General features: G+C 47.3%; 1 protein-coding gene and 1 long non-coding RNA gene across 6 annotated transcripts in view; both read left to right on the forward strand.

Annotated features, from left to right (window-relative positions):
• The window catches only part of LOC122382537 (glutamate receptor ionotropic, NMDA 2B-like), an 82,986-nt gene that overhangs the window by 41,417 nt on the left and 18,800 nt on the right, over positions 1 to 22,769 (forward strand). The gene's annotated exons all lie outside the window — the stretch shown is intronic.
• Positions 8,669 to 10,466, forward strand: LOC122382539. Its single transcript, XR_006256698.1, has 3 exons — positions 8,669 to 8,912; positions 9,299 to 9,426; positions 9,943 to 10,466. It is a non-coding gene; the product is annotated as an uncharacterized LOC122382539 (long non-coding RNA).

Consider the following 22,769-nt stretch of genomic DNA (forward strand, 5'->3'; position numbering starts at 1 on the left):
TACCACTACCCGGGAGTGGGAAAAACCGCGTGCGATTGGTGACTTTGTGTATTCTGTGTTCTACTTCTCATCCTGCATCTTATTTTGGAATCACCTGACCTGTGAGTGAACCGTATCTGGTTTTATTTGCTGTTCAAAATTGTCGGAGCTCGTCGCTGGAGCCGCTGTCGTGAAGCCATCGGAAAAATTATCGAAGAGAAGAGCTCATCGTTACATAAAGACTTACGTATTTTTTAATGACGCACTCAACGGCGCAATTTTTAAGCGTCTATCTGCAGTCGTTTTCAAGATAATCATCAAGTTCTGCAGGACTATTTTCTCTCCGCCGCGCATGCCTTCAAGGCTCAAGTCTCCCCCTCCCAACCGCCGTCGGTTGCCATGGTGACCAGCCCCTATGGGTCCCGGCGGGCGCCCGAGACGCCGGTAGCGGCCGGCTAACAACAATGCCGGCCGACCCTCGTCCCCTGCCCCGGCGGCCCGCTCGGCGCGGCCGTCGCGCGGGCTGGCGTGCTCGGCGCGCGAGGGGACATGGGAGCAGCGAACAGCTGACTGCTCCCGGCACTGGGACCCCTCACGGGTCTCGCCGTGTAGAGTGCCAAACACCTGTCATCAACCATCGACGGGACGACCAAATTGCTCCTGCCTGTGCATACGACCTGGCATTTCTGATGGAGGTGCGTGACCGGCTGAACAACAACACGGCTCGGGAAGTCGCCGAGACTATCCGGCGCAGTCTTCCCGCCCATGTCATCCGCCGTCATAATCGGCCACGCCCCCTCAGCCCAGTGGACGGGGCACATGGCCGGCCCGCTCGACAGACTCAGCGCCAGTCTAACCGGCCGACCGACCCGCCCAAATTACTCATCGGCTCCCTGAATATTCAAAGCCTGAAGCCCAAAATTCAGGAGCTGACGTTTGAGCTCAATCGTCACAACTACGACGTCATGCTTCTGGCTGAGACCTGGCTGCGCTCGACCACCCCGAACCGCCTCCTGGTCATTCCAGGATATACGCTTTGTCGTGTGGACCGCCCAGATGGTAGCGGTTACGGCGGTGTCGCAATTATCACCAAGGCTAAAATCACGTCAACCCGACTCAAGATCCCGGGCAGTGGGAGCCCTGCCAGCAGCCTGGAGTCACTGTGGGCGCTGCTAAAGCTTGAACAGGGCCGGCAGCTGATTATCTGCTCCCTGTATCGGCCACCCCGACACAGTGAGGCTGCTCTGGTTGCCGACTTCACGGACCTCGAGGCCCAACTGCAACGAGTTATAATCGATTACCCCAGTGTTCCGCTTGTCATCTGCGGCGACCTCAACTGTGATTTATTGAAAGAGCCTAATTTCCGCGCGCGTCAACACCTAAGCAGCTTCCTATCAAATTACTCATTAGATCAATTAGTGACAACTGCAACATTTTCCTCCGGCTCGCTCCTGGATGTGTGTATTGTTAACAACCGTGAGCTCGTTTGCGACACCCGTGTTAAATATTGTCACTTCAGTCCTCACAAACTTATCGATGTCGTTGTGAATGTGCCGAAACTGCGTCAAAAGCCCACTGTTATCTCGTCTCGCTCTTTTAAGCGTTTAGATCACCCTGCACTGCATCATGACTTACTCGATGTTGACTGGGATTATGTATTCTCCGCCGAAACCGTCAGTGATAAGTGGGATGCTTTCTTGTCTTTCTTCGTACCTGTTTTCGATGCCCATGCCCCAATTAAGCGTGTGTCTATCCGTAACCCGACTGCTCCTCCCGTCTCCGTCGCCACTCGAGATCTCATGTCCCAACGTCGCGCTGCGCTCCGCCATTTAGGCCGCAACTCGAGCGAGTACAAAACCCTTAACCGCTCTGTCCGGGCGGCTTTGCGTCGCGACCGGCGGGTGGAACTACAGAGGGAAATCGGGGAACGGGGCCCCAACAAAGTTTGGCAATGTATCAGGTCGGTGGTTGCCGGTAAGAAGGATGGTCCTGATGTTCAGCCTGACCTATCTGCCAATGACTTAAATTCTTTCTTTGTATCCGTCGGTCCTCGTGTCGCTGCCGAGATCCGAGCCCAAAACGCACCTACCGATTTGAATGTACGTCTTACCCGTGTTGGCGCATGCAGTTTTCAACTTCGAGAAATCACACTTGCCGAGCTTGAGCGGACGATTTTCAGTATGCGTAGCTCGGGTGCTTGCGGTACCGACAGTGTCTGCGTTCGCATGCTGAAAGCCGGATTCCGAGCTATTGGTGGCGTCATCCTGCATATTATCAATACCTGCTTAATTCAATCCGACATCCCCGATTCATGGAAACATTCCATAGTTCACCCTCTGTTCAAATCCGGCAATCCTTCAGACCCCGCAAACTTCCGGCCCATTTCCCTGGTTCCTGTAATCATGAAAGTGGTTGAGCGCATTGTCCATCAGCAGCTCTACATCTACCTCTCTCACAATCACCTGCTGGCATCCTCACAGCACGGCTTCCGCCCCCGGCACTCTACTGAAACCGCGTTGTTGTCCGTCACTGAACGCATCCTGGCCGCCACCGACAGGGGGGAGATCTCAATGCTATGCCTTCTCGACCTTAGTAAATGTTTTGACGTGATAGACCACGAGCTTCTGATGCAAAAACTTATGCTGCACGGTATCGAAATTTCCTGGTTCGCCGCCTATCTTCATGGACACACCCAGAGCGTGTCGTTGAAAAATGGGTCCGGAAGTAGAGTGCTGTCTCGGCCTCTTCCTAATACCATGGGTGTCTTCCAGGGCTCTGCGTTAGGTCCGTTACTTTTCACCATCTTCTCTAACAACCTATCGCTGTACGCGGGTGATGCAGTAGTCTTTCAATATGCCGACGACACCCAAGTATTGGTTAGCGGTCCTGCCAGGGACCTTGGAGTTCTCATCTCGCGCATGGAGGTTTTGCTCGCGTCACTCAACGAATGGTTCTGCGCTAACGCCCTGAAGGTCAACGCCAGTAAAACACAGCTCATTGTCTTCGGCAGTCGTCAAAATTTACGCAAATTGCCAGATTTCAGGGTATCGTTCCGTGACGCAGCGTTGCAGCCGTGCGCGCAGGTGGGGAACCTGGGCGTCACTTTTGACAGTACTCTATCCTGGGACGCTCACGTCTCCGAACTCAGTCGCCGGTGTACGGGACTGTTGATCGGTCTCTCCCATGCGCGCCACAGTCTCCCGGATGGCATCATTAGAACGCTCGTGACAGCACTCGTTATCTCACGCATCCAGTACTGCCTCTCAGTTTATGGCAATGGGTCCCAAAAAAATTTCGATCGTCTCCAAAAAATTTTGAACTTCGCTGCTAGAGTCATTTTCGGTCGCCGTAAATTTGCCCATGTCTCTGACCTGCGAAAAAAGCTCGGGTGGCTGTCCCCGCGTCATATGGCTGATTACCAAACCCTTGTTATCGCCCACAAAGCCATTCAGCGCGGCGAACCCGAGGAATTGGCAACCATGTTCGTCACAAACAGCGCTGTCCGGGAGAGACACTCCAGGCAAGACCACCTCTTTCACCTTCCGCGACCACGGCTGGAAACGGGTAGGCGGCGGTTCGGCTATCGAGCCGCTGCTCTACTCAACAGTCTCCCAACTCAGCTGTCGCAGCTGTCTCCCGCCCGCTTTGCCCGATCTGTTAAAGCCGCGATAGTGGACGGGGCATCAACTGATCGTCGCTGACCAACGGGTTGGTGGGTGGGTGAGTTGTACCTGTGGCACTACGAAAGTGTCTCAGTCCGTGCTTTGACGTGAGTGAATGTGTGAATGCTGTGAATGTTTAGATTAGTAACCGCGGATACGGATTCTGAGCAGTAATCGCCACGCACTTTTAGAATGTGGATCGCTCATGATTGTTCAATACAATACAATACAATACCCCTACCCCTACCCCTACCACTACCACTACCCCTACCCCTACCACTACCCCTACCCCTACCACTACCCCTACCACTACCTCTACCACTATCCCTACCACTACCCCTACCACTACCTCTACCACTACCCCTACCCTACCCTACCCCTACCACTACATCTACCACTACCACTACCACTGTCCACTACCCCTACCCCTACCACCCTACTACCCATACTCCTACCCCTACCACTACCCCTACCACTACCCCTACCACTACCCCTACCACTACCCCTACCACTACCCCTACCACTACCCCTACCACTACCCCTACTACTACCCCTACTACCCCTACCCCTACTACTACCCTTGCCACCAGGGTTGTATACCAATCAAGTCGATTGAATTGATTGATTTGTTTCAACGCGTATTTTGAGTTGATTGGATTGAGTCGATTGACTTTTCGAGATGACTGGTTGACTGACTCATTTGACTTTAGCGACTGGTTGACTGATTTGATTCCCGAAAATTAGAGTGACTCGTATGATTGAGTCGACTGAATGGAAAGCTCAAATAAGTTTTAGTTGACAAAAAATAATGACACCAATTGATGACATCAAAGATCACAAAACTACACTGAAAACTGCTTGTCATCACAACTGCAATATGGGGTAGATGGCCAAATAAAGAACAGGGCCTAAACATGAACAGCCAACTTTGACTTTCAACTGCAATAACTGCTCCAATCCTGGTGATAGAACCTGGCGATGCACCTACCTACCTTTCTGCACTCAGCAGGAAACGTTTTTTTTTAATCCAGATGATAAAGTGCAAGGCCCTATAAACTAATAAAGTGTGAATTGTGATTAATTAATAATTCACATTTCCACATCTCCTCAGAAACAACCCACTGAACTCTATAAATATCTGAAACCCCTACAACACTGAACTCCCTACAACAATAACTGAAACAAAAGCGCCGTTTTCGTCTCGCTAATTACGTTTACGTACCCTAATAGCTAATTCGCTGCACTGTTTAATTTGCAGCAGAACGTTTGTTGATCCTTTTCTCCTGAGAGCCTAAGCATAACATATTTAATATACCTATTTCATTTTCCTTAAAATATTTTACCGAATATTATTAAGTGGTTTCATTTCAATTGAAATAATAATTAAAACGAAATTGGTGTTGTACAACCGATTTATTTTATGATGATCTACCATACTACATGATAATCAATGACGTCATCTTACCAAAAAATCAAAAGACATAGTATAAGGATTTATAAAAGCTTAACATACTCATTGGCAAAACCAAAAATTATTTATACTAGAGGTACAGGTTGGCGCGATAACTGTATGTTTTGATTTATGTTATGTTACGGGCGCATTAGTTTGGGTGATTGACTTGTATTTTTAGGTGTATTATTTGGGTAGATTTGGGTAGCTGTTTTTAATTGAACTGTAAGGGATGGTGATTGTTGCTGGGTGTTTTGTATGTTGGGCCCTTTTTGAACTCAACCCTACCCCTACCCTACCCCTACCCTATCCTACCCTACTCCCTACCCTACCCTACCCTACCCTACTACCCTACCCTACCCTACCCTACCCTACCCTACTAGCCTACCCTACTCTACCCTACCCTACCCTACTACCCTACCCTACTCTACCCTACCCTACCATACCCTACCCTAACCTACCCTACTATACCCTACCCTACCTAATTCTACCCTACCTAACTCTACCCTTCCCTACGCTACCCTACCCTACCCTACGCTACCCTACCCTACCTTACCTTACCCTACCCTACCCTACCCTACCCTACTACCCTACCCTACCCTACCCTACCCTACCCTACCCTACCCTACCCTACACTAACCTACCATACCCTACCCTACCCCTACCCGCCCTACCCTACCCTACCCTACCCATACCCTACCCTACCCAACCCATACCCTACCCTACCCTAACCTACCATACCCTACCCTACCCCTATACACTACCCTACCCTACCCCTACCCTACCCTACCCTACCCCTACACTACCCTACACTACACTACCCTACACTACCACCGACAGTCCAAGTTTCAGCTAAATCGGCCCAGAAACGGCTGAGATATTGCAGAAACAAATTTATTGTATTTACTGGCGAATCCCCTTGGCGAGCGGTGCCTTGTGTCGGCCTTCGTTGTCTGATTATTTTCACTCAGGTTTTTAAGCGAACAACTGAGCCCAAAGCACGTGCCCTCTGCTCGGCGCCGGTCGCGGCCCCACCACGTGCACACCGCTGAACCAACCCCCTCGAAAATTTAATACGACAAATGAGTGCACGCGTCCGATTTGCAGTGAAAATTTCACCCCCGTAGCCCTTACCGTTCCCGAGCAATAGCGTGTTTTTGCCAATTCTAATGTTAACCCTATGGGCGCGCGAGCACGCGCCGCGGGCGCACCCCCGGCCGCATCATGCCCAAAAGTTAATACGACCTACGTGTAAAGGTGGCCCACATCGCTGTAAAATTTCACGGCCGTAGGTCAACAGACGCCGCCGCAATAAGCGCTACAAAGTGACTACGTCGCACACGGCGTGGGCGGCGGGGTACTTTTTAGGATTTATAATATAGATACACTTTGGGCAAAACGTTTTCTTTGTTTCGCAGTGGGGGAATGCTGTTAGGAGGAGAATGTAGTGACTAGTGAGGTGGTCCATTATCTTGCAATTTATCAACTTTATTTCATAAATGTACCAGATTTATCACAGGCTATATTAATAAGGAAAGGAAGGAATGATTGACCTACCTCACAGGTACCTATCTACCTTCGTTGGTACTGTTGGTAGCCAGTGACACATCTAGGCAGGTAAGTAGGTACCTACCTGCTTTCCTGCTGTCTTCATAAAGCATACCTAATGAAGTTGTCAAATTTGTAGCGCATTTTCAACACTTTCATATGGTGTCAGTGTGGCATGAAACCTAGCTAGGTTCATTATGTTCAGAATTCATTTCAGAAGAGCTCCGCATAACTCACCTAAGAGACAGACAGGGGCTTTACATGGGGTAGATAGCCTGGTGACTTAGCTGGAATATGGCCAAAATTAAATTGACAACTTTTAGGTGAAAGGTGGTGATTTGGGTTAAGGGGCGAGTCAACTACTGGGTTATTTTGCACCCATTAAATGAAACTTCTGCTCCAATTCTACCCATTGAACCTCAATATCATGATCCACATGTCTATCACTAGTTTATTTATTTATTTATTTATTTATTTCACATCGTGACTGTCCTTTCCATCATACAATGGCTGTTCTTGGCAGTCGTGTCCAATAATCACGGAATTAGGTATCCTTCCTTATTACATAGAAACTTTGAATGGCATGGCAATTTATAATTTTAAATGACAATATTTTTATGTTTCTTCTGTAGGTAGTTAGGTAGGTAGGTACACCAGACTGCTATGGACACTTTCCAAGTTGGTGGGGCAAAAAACCTAATGTATGTCTTGGTTTGAGTCGCTTGATTGAGTTGATTGATTCCTTTCATTGTCGCGTTTGAGTCGATTGAATCAATTCCCGAAAACTGCTCTGACTTGATTGATTTGATTGGTTTCCCAAATTTGTCGTGATTGAATTGATTGCTATTGATTGAGTCGTATACAACCCTGCTTGCCACTACCACTACACCTACCCCTACCATTACTCCTACCACTAGGGTAAGGTGCCTAATTAGCGACCCCCTTAATTTGAACCGTCATTGCTCACGCTCTGTGGGTGCCACTGTATTACTGGCTTGATTTTCGGAGAGATCGTTCATTTTTCTATTAAAATATAGTCATTTTCTGCCCCAATATTCACTAACTTATTTGTAGTGAGCATTTTGGCAAACCATTGCAAAAAACGCTAATAGGGAACTCTTCCCGATTAGCGACCGGGGAGGGTCGCTAATAAGTCTATGGGTTTCCCCATATTAAAAATGGCAAAAAATGCGACGCCTGAAAAGATGAAATATGATCTCAAAAAGGTAACCTATACGCAAAGCACTCAATCACTCGAACAGGAACGTTTATCCAACACATTTACGGAAGTAAAAACTGATCACGTGATGCACCGAAAGGCGAAAAGAAGGCGGAAACCCAAATTTTGCGGGCTATCTCGTATGATATTCGAGGTCCGCGCTGAATTCGGCACCCCTGCAGTCGGTGACGACATTTGGCATCCCCTTCCGCACATTGCAAGCTTCAGCAACACCTCATTTTCATTTCTCTCTTTTCCCCTTTCTTTCCCTTCTTGAGCTATTTGCGACCATGTCAGGCGCAAATAGGAAATATGAGTTGCGACACATTTTTAACCACCATGCTGTGCACAGTTGAGCGATTCACTATGGGAAAACGGCAATCAATTGAAGAAGGAACGTCGATTCAGAATAAAAAAGGTTCATCATCCTTATGTGCATCGCTTTTCATCAGAGATGGCCCAAACACACACGTTTTGGATAAGAAACTCGTCATTTTTATTTAAACTCACCTGAAACGTCCCACCAGAAACATCGACGACCGGAATATAATTTAATTTGATAACCAAAGTATGGCTGACCTTTTGACGATATTCTTACCCCGTTTTCTCCTGCCAGTTTTTCTGTAGGGAGGTAGGTCGCAAATCGGAAAGGGTCGCTAATTAGGCACCTTACCCCACTGAGAAAAATTTTTACCATCCTATGGAAACTAACCCTTTTATTCAGGATAAGACTCATGTCATACTCAGGCAAACTAACGTATTTACCAACGATGCCTTGGTTCGTTTGTAGCTCCTGCGATGGTGTGAGGCAGTACTCATCGATGCTTGGTATTTATGCTCAGGATCATGAGTATGTGGTTAGTAATCTAGCCGTGAGTAGGCTTCCAGCTCGCTGATTGGTTGAGCCGATGTGGCACAGCCGCGCACGTTTCGCGCGCGTCTGCCATTATTTCAGTTGAATTCCGTTGCTTGGTGGTGAAGGTGCGTCGCTCGCGTGTGCAGCATTTTATGGACTTGGTGTGCAGAAACTGAAACTCGGATTCCGAGGCCAATAGTAAGTATGTTCATATACTTACCTTGTTAAATAATTATTGATCAATGACCAGCGCAATTGTGTGTCGCGAGGAAATAGGCATAATGTACCGTGAGAGATGAGGGAGATGTGAGAGCACATCTCCGAAGAGAGATGTGCCCTAATGATAGGTAATTAGTGAAGATTTGTGCTTTGTAGGTGTTATTTTAATAATGGAATGCGTATTTGATGATAGTCAATGCTTTTGTTCTATGAAAAGTTTTGATGATTAAATACGTTAAAATATTATGTAAATATTTTATCCGCTGGGTTCCTCTGGGTTGTGTTGGATATATTAAGGTAGGGAAGCAGTTTTTTTTCCAAAAATGTGTCATTGAAATATACCGACTGTATGTCTCCTTTCACAGTTTCTTTTCGATATACCATCGCACTGCTGCCGGGGCTGGTGCCGGTACAGACGCTCGCCCCGATCGACGCCGGATGCTCGCCGCCGGGTGGCTTCAGAATGTGAAGTCTGCCTGCTCCTGTTCGATAGGTACGGAGATCTATAGCTCATCTTAACATGTTCCTAAAAAGTTACTAATTTTTTCTACTTCTTTCTGTATCTTGCGATCACAGTGTCAGTATATAAGATATGATTAATAATTATGCCATCTGCATAATTTACCACGACATGCTTTGTAAAAAGAAAAACACTAGCCGTTTTCACGACGGGTTATTTGGCGAATGCACCTAATTTAACCAATTATGCACCAAATCTTTTTTAACAAATATCTTTATATCATGAGTGTTTTCGATATACCTATCTCCAGAAGCGCTGCGCCGATCGTCACCAAATCCGATACAAAGCCGATCGTATTTCTTCATTAAAATATAGAAAATAATATTTTTTATAAAAAGGTTTTCTTTTGATCATTTTGAGCATAAAAAATCATAAATCCATTGAAAAAACTAATTCCGTGAAAGTGAACTATTCCCTTTAACACACCTCGCCGATGTCTTCTGAAGTTTTCGCTTTATTTCTTAACAGCTTATTGTTTTCGGTCCATAGGTAAAGTTTCGGAGACACTGGTGCGTCTTCTGGAAACTGCAGTCTCAAGGATGGCGACGGTGGAAGTGCGCCCATGGTTTTCCAGTCCCTCGCGCTACTGAGCCAAAATACCAGCACCCTTCGAGCTGCAGTGCGCCGATCTCGCGGTAGGAGGTGGTTAAAAAACTATGCGATCTTGCGCAGTGTTTGCGATCTATGGGAGTGTTTCATCGTTTTTTTTACGGACTTCTTTTAGTGTTGTGTTTAACGGATTACGCCCCGTACCCAGCTCTTGAATTGCATGTTGGCAGAGATGTCGTATGATGGGTTTTTGTAATAAACTTCAGTGTTTTTCCTCGTGTTTGTCACGTCTGCAAGGCGTAAGGTTAACGAACGCATTTTTGGTTTCATGCGTTGGCATCCGCGTTAGTAACACCCATCTTAAATGGGTTAGTATTATCATTATTCAGAGTTGGTTATCGTTAGTATTAGCCTGAGTAAGCGTGTGGTCCGCCTTGGTAATACTGTGGGTAGCGTCTGAGTAGAAGCTCAAACCTGAGTACTTAGGTGGTGAGTTTTGACAACTCACCCGGAATACTCACGTTATGTATGAGTCACGTTAGTGTTAACATGAGTATCTCCTGAGTACCAAAGAGTAGTTACCAAGGGAACCTGAGTAGTTGCCGTCGTGAGTTTTGACAACTCAGTTTGGGGTGGTAACGTGAGTAATTTTTTCTTTCAGTGCCTACCCCTACCAATACCAATAGGTCATGTCAGGTCACAGACAAATTTGATCCAATGAGTGCTAAACATTAAACAATCAGACTTTAAAAGTTCTAGCCCTGTCCCTATTCGTGCCATTCCCATACCCTTAATCGTATTTGTCGGAAATGGCGCATTGTGACAAATGTGGCGCATTGCGGCAGACGCAGCGGATCTGTACCTGTTGTGTGAGCATACATCTTGTCACCAAATTGCACCCATATAGGACCATATTTGACAAAACTGTGCGATATGCGGCAAACATGGGGGCTTGTGACAAATGTGGCGCATTGCGGCAAACGTGGCGCATTTTCACCCGGTGATTGACCATGCATCTTTGCACCAAATTGCACCCATATCGGACCATATTTGACAAAACTGTGCGATTTGCGGCAAAAATGACACCTTGTGACCAATGTGACGCCTTGCGGCAATCGCGGTGCATTTGTAAATTCCATCACCAGCTGTACCCATTTAGCGACAATCATCATATTCTCTCGCCACTTTTTATGCAAATTAAAACTTGCCCATCCGCCAATGCGAGGCACCCGCCGCCGATCGGCATGCATTTAGTCCACAAAGTTTGTCGACCCCGGCTCTCAATGAAGATCTACGAACCGATCAAAATTTCATTGACGTTCTTCCGGCGCGCGTCACGTGCCAACCGTGCACCCCAGCGAGTCGAAACCTAGAAAAGGCGTTGACCTGCTCTTTCACCTATAAGGTGTGCAAATTTCAATCTCCTACGACAAACCGTCTGCCGTGTAGGCGTAACAAATTGAACCCACTACACGATGTGCGGACACACAAACAGACAGACAGACAGATGGATTCTGTTGGAATAGTAAGTTAGAAAAAAAAGAAAATCAGCCGGTAAACTCCCTCCCCAAGTTTTGAATTTTAGTATATAGGTATACCTAATTTTCAAAATTTTCAAAATTTTGGAAATCCAAGATAGAGGTTTGACAGCGCGTCATTTCGGAGTCCTCTCATGCAAATAATTTTTTTTTGCGAATTTACTATGAACTGTGACCTCGATCGGCCATTTTCTTGCGTGTGCGGCTAGCTTTCGTTACGGCGCGTCGTTTGGTGGTATTTTGGGCACGATCGGACGGTAAATATACTTTTTATCCGGCATACCATCGAAAAATACCTATACTTTTTGCGAATTTACTATGATCTTTGACCTCGATCGGCCATTTTGTTGGATACCTAGGTTTGCGGGTAGATTTCGTCACGGAGCGTCGTTTGGGGGTGAGACTAAATGCTTACTTCGAAATCTAAGCTGCGTTGCGGCATTGGCGGTTATGTGCGGCGTGTATGCCGCACTGGCGGTCGCAGCCGCTAGCAAAAGGGGGGGCCAAACTCACACTCGCGGAACATAACATTTATCCGTCACCGGAGGGGGGGGGGGGGGTGATCGGCTAATGTTTTACGTCCACGAGGCGCCGCGCAGTTGGCACTACTTATGCTTCATCCATCTCATTCTTGCGTGGAATCTTTCAGATAAATTTAAGGCAAAATCACCAGTTTTCCCGTCCCACGGTGTTTCCACCGGTCGGGCCACTGCACCATGGCGACGGATCGGTGTAGCATATACTGGAAGGTCGGGCACGCGGATTCATGACCTTACCACTATAAAACAATGCGGAAAAGTACAGATACCTACCTCTTGCTTTGAACAAGCATGTGAAACCCAGAGAGCATTTTCAGACTATGACATTTACCCATATAGTTGTGTGGCGGCGGGAGAGCCATGGCTTTCAAAATTGGCATCTGAGGGCCGCGCGCGACTCCTGCGGGCTTCGCAACGGCTCTATTGGGGCTCACTCAACCTGCCTAGTCCTCATGCTAAAAAGACTGGCCCTGAGCCCTGAGGGCTTCATCAGTCTCTGCCAGCCCCAGGACCCACAACGGCTCATGGGGTCCCGACGTCGAAATATGAGGGAATCTACGCGGGACCATCAGGACGTAAAGTGATCTCGATCAGGACCAACGTAAGGCTGTGCAGGTCGCAGGAGTCTGCGTAAGCCCTCTCATCTTCAGAAGCCCACTCATGTATGTTTTCACTTAGAGGCCAGTTTAGGGCCCTCAGAGACCAAGTACAGGGCCTGCAAACTGCAAAGGCCAGTAGTTTGAGATCATCAGAGACCGAGTTGGGCTCTCAGAGGCTAATGTGGGTCCTTACTCATTACAGGCCAACATGGGGCCCTCAGAGGTCAGCGTGGGGCTCTAAAAGACCGGCATGAGCCGTCGTTGGACCCCAGAGGCCAGCAGAGGGCCCTCAAAGGCCAAGATGGGCCCTCCTCAGAGGCCAATGCAGGCCCTTAAAGGCCGGCATCGGGTCTTTAGCAGCCAGTGCGGGGCCCTCATTGGCACCTAACGGTTCGTCTTGGGACACAAGAGACAGAAATAAGGCCACCAGAGATCGGTGTGAGACGCTCAGACGCCGGTTGGGGCCCCTGAGGCCGGTTAGGGGCCCTCATAGGCCAGATGTGGGGCTTCAGAGGTCGATGTGGGCTCTTAGCGGCCAACGTGGGCGCTTGACCGCCACTGAAGTTCCCTCAGAGGTCAGTGTAGGACGCTCAAAGACCGGTGTGGGAGCTACATATATTATTAGCTGGGAGTGGGTTTTTTGAGCCTCGTTTCGATCGAATAAGGGCCAGAGCCCCATACACCTATGGGGGCCCATCGGCTGTTTGAGGGGGGAATGATATGATGGCCCCCTTTATTGGCCTTTAAGGGGGGGGGGGGGAATAGCTCTGATGGCCTCTGAGATTGCATACTAGCTCATGCAAACTCTATGCAGGCCCTGGCCCCGGAGGTCCCACGCTAATCCTAAAAAACCAAGCCGGCACACGGCGTCACCACCGGGCTTCTGAGGTGCACAGCACCAACTCATGAAGTCTTACTTTAGTGTCGTAGAGCCACGCTCATTTGGCAGGGCCCACCCGCCACTGTCGAAGAGGGTCTCATGCCAGCCATTGCTGGGCCTACGAGAGCCTCAAGTAAACCCACGCTGATATTCCATATAAGATCCGGCCATACTCGTGAACCGGTGCCAGCGACGCTGACCGCCAACTTGACAGAATGCGAAACTGAGCCCACTCATGGGTGAAATTTACGTCCTTTGATGGCGCAAGAAAGAAAATGAAACATACAAAAATCATTCTAGGACTTTTGTTCGATCTGAAAGGTGGGGCCAAAAGATAGTATGGCCCCACCTTTCAGCACCAAAGGGGGGGCCATGGCCCCCGTGGCCCCCCCCTGGGACCGCCTATGGTATGCCGCATGATTAGTAAGCGGCGACCACTAAATTAAAAACTCAATAGCTTTGACCTGTTTTCAATGGATAACACTGCATACCAAAAATGTCCATCGCTCTCGTCATAGGATATTTAGATTTAAATAACTAACTTATCTACATCATTGTTTTGAACCAAATTAACCCTCGCCGGACCTATTGGTTTTCTACATACGCGCCGGCCGAGGGGGGGGGCGGGTACGACCCCCCCCTCGCCGTTTCGCCCCTGGTGGAGCTAGCGCGTCGCGGAAAAAACGAGCGTGTGCGCCGTTACGAGACGCAGAGATTGGTACCCGATTTTAAGGTCCTAGGTCAACCGGTGACCTCTGAGGTCAGGTCAAGTATCCGGCAGGTCTTCCTGAGTCCATTGGTGGCTTTCTCGACTCGCTAGCTCAATTTGATCGGGAGTTATTGACGAAAAACTAATATGACCTTGATGACGTCATAAATGACGTCACGGAAGGTCAACATTGCAAAAGTGACGCATCTAACCTTGCAAGGAGTGCATCAAATCACGATTCTGTGTGCTTGAGATAGTTGGAGATCGTTCCCGGCGCCAGAATAGCAGTTTGAATTTTTCCCCATTGACTTATAATGGTGAGGTCACGAAAATGACCTGACCTCATATGACCTTTAGGAAAAATCCGAGATATACAAGTTGTGAGACTCATAATGGATACTAAATCCTGCAAGTTTCATTTCCCTGTGACATCTCCTCTGGCAGTGAGGGCGTTGCGAAGTTGCGACATCTGAAGACCGTGCAGAGGTTCACTTATGACGTCATAGGTCAGTGACCTGACCTGACCCAAAAATGCGGTTGGTGTCAAAAGATGCGGCTTGGATCAAAGGTCAGGTATGCCAAGTTTCAGCTCTCTATCGCCAGCGTGTTCGGAGCTATCGCGAAAAAACCCTATGGGGGGGCGGCACCCGCCCCCCCCCCCTCGGCCGGCGAGGGTTAATACTCAGCCGCGAACGTATAAGGTATAACCCCTTGCCGTTTCGCTCCTGATCAAGCTAGAGCTTCGCGGAAAAAACGAGCGTGTTGCCCGTGACGAGAGAAAGCCGATGATACCCAATTTTAAGGTCCTAGGTCATCGGTTGACCTTCCAGGTCAGGTCAATGACCCAAAAGGCGGGAAAATTGGGACCTGTTAGAACGTCGTAGTGTGGCTGCTATGGGGTTTTTCGGGGTGCTGATGACGAATATCATGCTAGTTTTGATCACAGATGATGTCTTCATTCATTTAGGCCAGGTCGGGTTAGGTCAGGTCAGGTCAACCAGTAGAGGTCCTGCCAGGTATTTGTAGTAGGCGTCAACCGCCTCTGACAGCCTCGTAACATGTTACGAAGGCACCAAAACTACTTTGTAAACGTTCATGTGGTTGCTTAATTCGAATTCAGCTCGAAAAAACTGACCTAGAAACACAGGGCGTATTTTAAGGGATTTTCACTGGGTCGGCAATCACAATTAGGGGCGGCATTTTGCACTCATAGGGGCGGCACTTGGCATCTGAGGGGGCGGCATACCTACTGATATTTAATGACCAAAAAAGACACGTTCAACGGTTCTTTTATAACTCTTCCTAAGTAATGATTTCAGATTCAACCTAAGCTCAGCGGTATTACGTTTATTTTTCCGGGATATAGTATTTCTCTCATCATAATGCGATAAATGAACTATAATTTGACCTAACAAAAAATAATTTTAAAATTTTACCTGAGGTAAACATGTTGCATACTAGTCGATTCGTATCGTCAAGCTTAAAATATTCACGGCGTTTTACCCTGCACACCGGAAATTGGGACTTTTGGTCATTTCGGCGCACCCATGATGCATACTATGGCGTGGGTGACCAAACAATGGGTGTCATCCGGTCGGCAACTGTTTAAGGTGTCGTCCAGTGGGCCAAAGTGGTAGTTTCAAACTTTTGGGATCCACCACTCTGGGGATTCTTTTTGACAATATACTTACGTTTCTTGGCGCAATGTTCATTCCACCCAGCCGGTCGTCAATGCGTTAGATGACCCAAATGACGATTGACCTGAAGGAAGTTGGGGGCGAGGAACACGCACGTGCCATCCGTTTTTAACTCGGGCGCTTTCATCTAGGAGATTTTTGCAGATACGTCAATGCGTTAGATGACCCAAATGACGATTGACCTGAAGGAAGTTGGGGGCGAGGAACACGCACGTGCCATCCGTTTTTTAATCGGGCGCTTTCATCTAGGAGATTTTTGCAGATATCTTTTTGATTTGTGAAAATGACCAGCCTAGCGGTATGCCAGCCGCTGATAAATTATTATCTTGCTGCGGCCGGGCGCTTATTTGCGGTGTTTGCGTTTGGCGGCTGGCGGGCGACTTTTAGTCGTTTTCGGTTAGCAGTTAGCGTCGGTGCGGTGCGGGCGGTTTTATTTTTTTCGGCGTTTCGGCGTTTTTTTCTGTGTGGTTTGCGGCGGTCGGGTGATTTTTTTGCCGTTTGCGTTGGCTTTTCGGGCGTGCGTTTTACACGTTTTGCGGTGTTTACGTTTTGCGGCGGGCGGGCGTTTTGTGTTTTTTGCGGTGTTTGTCTTTGGCGGCGGGCGGGCGGGCGGGCGGGCGATGCGGGCGGTTTTCTTCTTTTTTTTTGCGTCGTTTGCGGTGTTAAATTTGTTTGCGGTTGGCGGGCGGTTTTACGGGCGGGCGGGCGGGCGATGCGGGCGGTTTTCTTCTTTTTTTTTGCGTCGTTTGCGGTGTTAAATTTGTTTGCGGTTGGCGGGCGGTTTTATTGTTTTGCGGCGTTTTTGCGTTTTTTATTTGCGGTTTGCGGCGGGCGGGCGTTTGTTTATTTTTTGCGACGTTTGCGTTGGCGTTTCGGGCGTGCGTTTTGCGCCTTTTGCGGTGTTTGCGTTTTCCGGCGGGCGGGCGTTTTTCACAATTCAAAGTCCAAACCTTCGGGCCACAGCGCTCCTCGAAAAGCGCTGCCCTCGTATTCACGGCGTTTTATGGCTCTATCTAGAACAGTGGTCGGCAGGTCGCACGAGTGTGCCCACTTTATGGGCGCTGGACGGGGCCATTACCCCCACTTGTCATACCCCATTGCTTACACAGCAAGGGTCGCTGATATTCGGCCATATCCTTTGACGCCTCTATTTTTCTGCATAGGTATAAATAAAATGCAACACAATTAACTCTCTTTTTTATGGAGAGGGAGAGCGTGTGGAGTAAGGATAAACTCATACATTTTTTTATTTATTAGTTACTCGCGTAATGAACAGCGTATTGCAACGATACGTTTATCCCTCCCCCCAGGTTAATGAATGTTATACCTACCTACTCAAACATTTTCGTGACCCCAGTGACATTGTCATTGAGTTTTTGAAATTTGAATGACCTTCACTCGGTAACTTTCTCTCCGGCTCGGCCGGCGGACAAAACGCAAGCGAAGACAATGCGGGGAGTCCGGTGCTCTACCAACTGAGCCACGGAACAGGCAAATGCTCACCATAAATATACCGACTGAACGATCCCTTTATAACTTCAGCGATTGATAAGACAAACAGTGTGTAACTGTATATATAACCCTCGCCGGCACAGGCCATTTTGAGTCCTTCGACGGCACAAGGTTGGTTGGTACGACCCCCCCCCTCGCGTTTGGCCCCCGATAGAGCTAGAGCTTCGCAGAAAAAAACGAGCGTGTTGCCCGTCACGAGAGGAAGCCAATGATACCCAATTTCAAGGTCATCGGTTGACCTTCCAGGTCAGGTCAATGACCCAAAAATCGGGAATATCGGGACCTGTTTGAAAGTCGTAAATTGTGGCTGTTAAGGGGTTTTCCGGGGTGCTGATCACAAATATCGTGTTAGTTTTGATCACAGATGATGTCGTTAAGCGTTTAGACCAGGTCGGGTCAGGTCAGGTCAGGTCAGGTCAGGTCAGGTCAACCGGTAGGGGTCGTACCGGGTATTCGTAGTACCTGTCATCCGCCTCTGACAGCTTCGTAACATGTTACGAAGGCACCAAAACTACTTCGGAAATATTTAAATGGTTGCTAAATTCGAATTCAGCTCCAAAAACTAGCCTAGAAACATGTAAAACTCGAAAAAGTGAACCGAGGTCACCAAAGGTCAATGACCTGACCTGACCTTCAGGTGACCTTGACACCCACCCTAATGCATGGGAGCAACATTAAATCACATGTTTGAACGTTTGAAACCACGAAAAGCTTGCAAACGCGCGGTTAATGCGAGCCGACATACGCCGAATCTTGATTTCGGCCAAACATGGTCACGGAAAAGAGGTCACAGGTGAAAGGTCATTGTAGTCAGGGTCATAAAATTTGCAGGGTAGGTGTAAAATTGATCAATTCGAGGGTACTGAAAGTTTCGTTGCGATCGGCCGCTTTTTACGCGAGTTATTCGCGATAAACCTTAGGGGGGGGGTTGCATCAACCGGCGAGGGTTAAATGTAAGTCTCGAAATTGCGATGTCTCTGACCAAATGTAAGGACAATTTTGCGACCCTTCCATTAGGTAAAAGGAAATGGGAGAAAATCAGGGCATGTGCCTCTTTTTATACACTGAAAGAAAAGTACACCTTGGTAATTTGAATTTGATTATTATACACCGCCATTACACCGAAATCAAGAATATTTATACCCTTGTTCGACGTATATTGAGAATAAAATAATGCTCCGGTGCGAATGTACTCTATCAAGAGCGTATTCTTGGGGTTTAATTCAATCCAGTTTAGCACTCATGGTGCAATTCTAACTTTTGAGATATTTACCCCTCTAATTGATGGATGGTAAAATTACTACTATAGTGTATTTTCTTCAAGTGGGATAAAAATACCCATCTGATAGCATAAATTTGCACTCTGATTTGTCAGCTGATAATTCAACCCTCATCATGGTGTAGGTAAATATGCATCCTTTGTAAAGTGTGTTTCGATGAGGATGGTGTTATTTTATGACAAGGATTTAAAATACCCTAAACATAATAGTTCTGCACCCATATGCTCATTATTTTACGATAGCGTCCACGTGCGGCTCGCGAGCCTTCCGTTTCCGCCATTTTCATTTTTGTGTCTGCTCCGGACCGGAGCCACGGAGACTTCTGGCGCTTGCAAGTGATCTTCTGGCGGTTGAAACAGTGAGATAGGTGCGAGTGTGCTGGTGCGTTCGGTGTGGTGATGACTGACTAGTGCTGGACCCATTTCCGAATAACTTTGAGGGTAAGTTGACTTGATAATGTTTCGATGTAGCAGTTGATGAAATTGATTTGCTGCTGTCTGTATGCACGTCACCCACTTAGCTGTTTGTGTCAATACGTGGCATTCTGATTAGTGATTCCAGAAGCTCAAATTGACCCTCGCAGTTTGTTCTCAAGGGCAAATTGAGAAATCAGTTAAGTACCTACTGAGGTTGTTAACTGTAACTTCATCAAATGTTCAATGTGTCGATTGATCAATATATGTTTAGGTATGTTTAGTAATTTTATTTCTCTACGTTTTACAAAAGTACTAGAATCTTGGCCTGGAAAAGTTGCTAATTTATTTTGTGTATTACTTTCAGGTTTGGGGTGACCTGGCTCTCGTCGTGGGTCACGCCGGCGAGAATGGCATTAGGACAAAGTCACCTCAATGACGCGACAGGCGTGCTACACCGCACAACTCCTGCCTCCGGAGGGCGCCACACCCGTTGAAGGTGAGTTTTAAACCACCATTAATGATGACTGACGACAATTGTCCGTCTGTCTGTCTGTCCGTCAGTCCGTCGGTCTGTCCGTCCGTCCGTCCGTCCGTCCGTCCGTCCGTCCGTCCGTCTCCCCTGTCTCATCCATGGGCTCCGCCACCGGGGGGAGGGGGAGGGACGGGGGACGTGTCCCCCCCCCAATATTTTACATTTGTCTGTTTCGTCTGTCTCGTCTGTCGGTCCGTCCGTCCATGACATACAATATCGTTCTGTAATTAAATGTTACAGTGCTTACTAGTTATATCTTTCAGTTTTCACGGACAGACATACAATATCGTTCTTTGCCTTATGATTACAGTGCTTAACCCGCGCACCGACGGGGGAGCCCCCCCCCCCTCAGGTTTTGTCAGATAGCATAAAAAAGGCGGCGCATAGCGCCGCCAGATTTGGCACGACTGTTGATACATCCATTTCGTACACACTCTGGAAATTTTTAGCTCATATCTTAAAAAAGTCAAGCCACCATGCCACGTTAAGTGACCTCACCTCGAAACACAATCTTCGAAGTTTGCTATCTCGTTGTTGAAAGCAGATCTTGAAACTCACAGAAATAATTTTGGTGATGAGCACCTACAACTCGTATATCTCAGAATTGCATATCGATGACCTACGAATAGGTCATTTTTTACCTGCCCATTATAAGTCAATGGAATAAATTTCAAGTCATTCTTATGTCCATCAGATTCCTTTTTTATACGACTTTTTAGCTCTTCTGTTCATGAGCTACGTAGTCGTTTGTTGAATGTTGTCGGTCTTTTTACGGTTACTCGCATAATTTGACCTTCGATGACCTCTGATGACGTCATTTTGAACCCTAACGAAAAATGACCGAAGTACTTTTTTCATAGACCTTCTTACGAGCTTTCGAATGTCGTTTGCCGCTTCTCGCGAAGTTACTTAGTTCTTGAGATCTTTGGGGGGCGGTCATCCACCCTCTCGTCGCTTCTAAGTTGGCTCAGAACCCCTTCGGTGCGCGGGTTAATAGATTCATCTGTCAATTCTTAAGGATCGACATTCAAAATTGCTATTTTCTTAAAGATTACAGTGCTTAATATTTCTTTACATCCTTCAATTTACATCGATGGGCGGATGGACGGACGGATGGACGGCCTGACATACAAAGTCGTTCTTAACTTAAAGATTGCAGTGGTTAATAGTTCTTTTATCTTTCAATCTTGGTAGATGACGACCTGGCGGCCACCTTGGTGATCGGTGGCGGCACGACGATTTCGGAGCTGCAGGATGGGCGCAACTCTGTGTCCGTTCACCCAGAAACCCAGTGCCTGGTCAGCTATGTGAAATATCGTCTCCCAAACAGTGAGATGAAGATGCTGGCTGCCTTCGCTGCGGCGCACGCTGTGCTATATTTGCCTTTTAGAGGGCCCAGCATGATCCTTTTTGAGGTCATATATGCACGGGTTATGAAGTTCGCGATTCCTCTCAGTGCGGCCGAGAATGCCATCCTTCGTATAATCCACTGTTGCCGATTCAGAGGCACCAGTGCAGTGGTCGGGTGACCGAGCAGGGCCCTGTTTCACGGCACGGCACTACTGTGCGCTACTAGTATCGCGGTATTGAGTTTCCATAGAAACATCTACAAACTTGGACGCTCCAACATTGAGAGCGTTCGAGTATGTGGATGTTTCCAATAGGAACTCAGCACCGCGATACACGTAACGCACTGTAGTGTCGTGCCGTGAAACATCTTCAGTACCTATAGGCACTGAAGATGATGTGGGTTGAGAAGGCCTCAGTCAGTTTTTTTAACGGAGTTTTTGTTGTCAGTGCTTTCCTAGTTCGTACACCTGGACCTGTGCTTTGATTTCAGAGACCGTACATACGTTTGGTGTCGATACTCGTTACACGAAGAAATGCTCAGTTGTTTTTAAAGTACATGATGAAACGTGACTTAGTGACCTGATGAACTGTGCTGTGAATAAAATGTGATTTGTGCAGCTTGTGATATCCTCAGGGAAGTCAGTGTTGGGAGGAACCAATCTGTAGCAACCTGTGATCTGTCGTTTCAAGTTATTTTAAATAAACAACACGTTGGAGAGATGCACCATAGTTGACTTTATCGAAAGTGCTCAGAAGACGACAGTAGATACAATCACGCTGGGGGATAGTTATGGCTGGCGATGTATATTTACCCAGTCGTATTTTTACTCCCTCTGGAAAAGAACATACAATTATTATCGTTTACTTTTGTTTTGTATGCGGATTATAACGTGAGCTATTTTTACATCTTGACTTAAATTTTACACATTCAGCTTCGCAGCCCGCTGGTATTTCTACACCATGTCGCAAGGCGTAGAAATTGTTTTGGCTTAAATTGCACTGTGGCGTAAAATTATCATCGTAAATTACATGCTTAATTCTTCCTAACGCCCCTTTACACCCTTTACCTAGGGGTGTAAAATGAATTGATTTGGGGTGGAGATTTGTGTACCGTACTTTTATTCCGCAACGGGTGTAGTTTTAAGCTTACGAGGATATATTACTTACTACCGGGTGGCAGAATTAATCTCCAATTGTCCATGCAAACATCTTTTACTCTGGCATAAAATGAAGTTAAAAGGGGTGGAGATTTGTGTACCGTAATAATATTCCAATTTTAGGTGTAGTTTTTCTTTCAGTGTAGGTAGACAAATGTCAAAGTTAACGAATTTAAACATCAGAAAACAATTAAAAATGACACACTTAATCGGAAAATTGCCACCCACGACCCCTCGTTATGTCCTTGAGGTCATGTCAGGTCATGGTAGGCCTCCAGCAGTTTTTTTCCAATAACTTCTGATAGAGACATGCGACATGCCTGAGCGATGAAAACACCTTAGGGGAAGTTGGGGCAATGCCGGAGTTGGGGCAAAGCCGAAATTCGAGATATTTCTAAAACCGTACGACATGGATGCCACGTCTCAGTGATGCTCTGAAGCTTAAGTGACTGCAATTATCGCATGTTTGTTACGAGTTGTCATTTGGAATACTTCGGCTGTGAGGGCGCCAAAAGCGTTTTCAAGGTACGTTTCCCTTGTACTACATGCGCCTTTGAA

This window comes from Amphibalanus amphitrite, unplaced genomic scaffold (genome assembly GCF_019059575.1).
Source record: "Amphibalanus amphitrite isolate SeventyFive unplaced genomic scaffold, NRLGWU_Aamphi_draft 000142F_arrow, whole genome shotgun sequence".
NCBI classification, from domain to species: domain Eukaryota; kingdom Metazoa; phylum Arthropoda; class Thecostraca; order Balanomorpha; family Balanidae; genus Amphibalanus; species Amphibalanus amphitrite.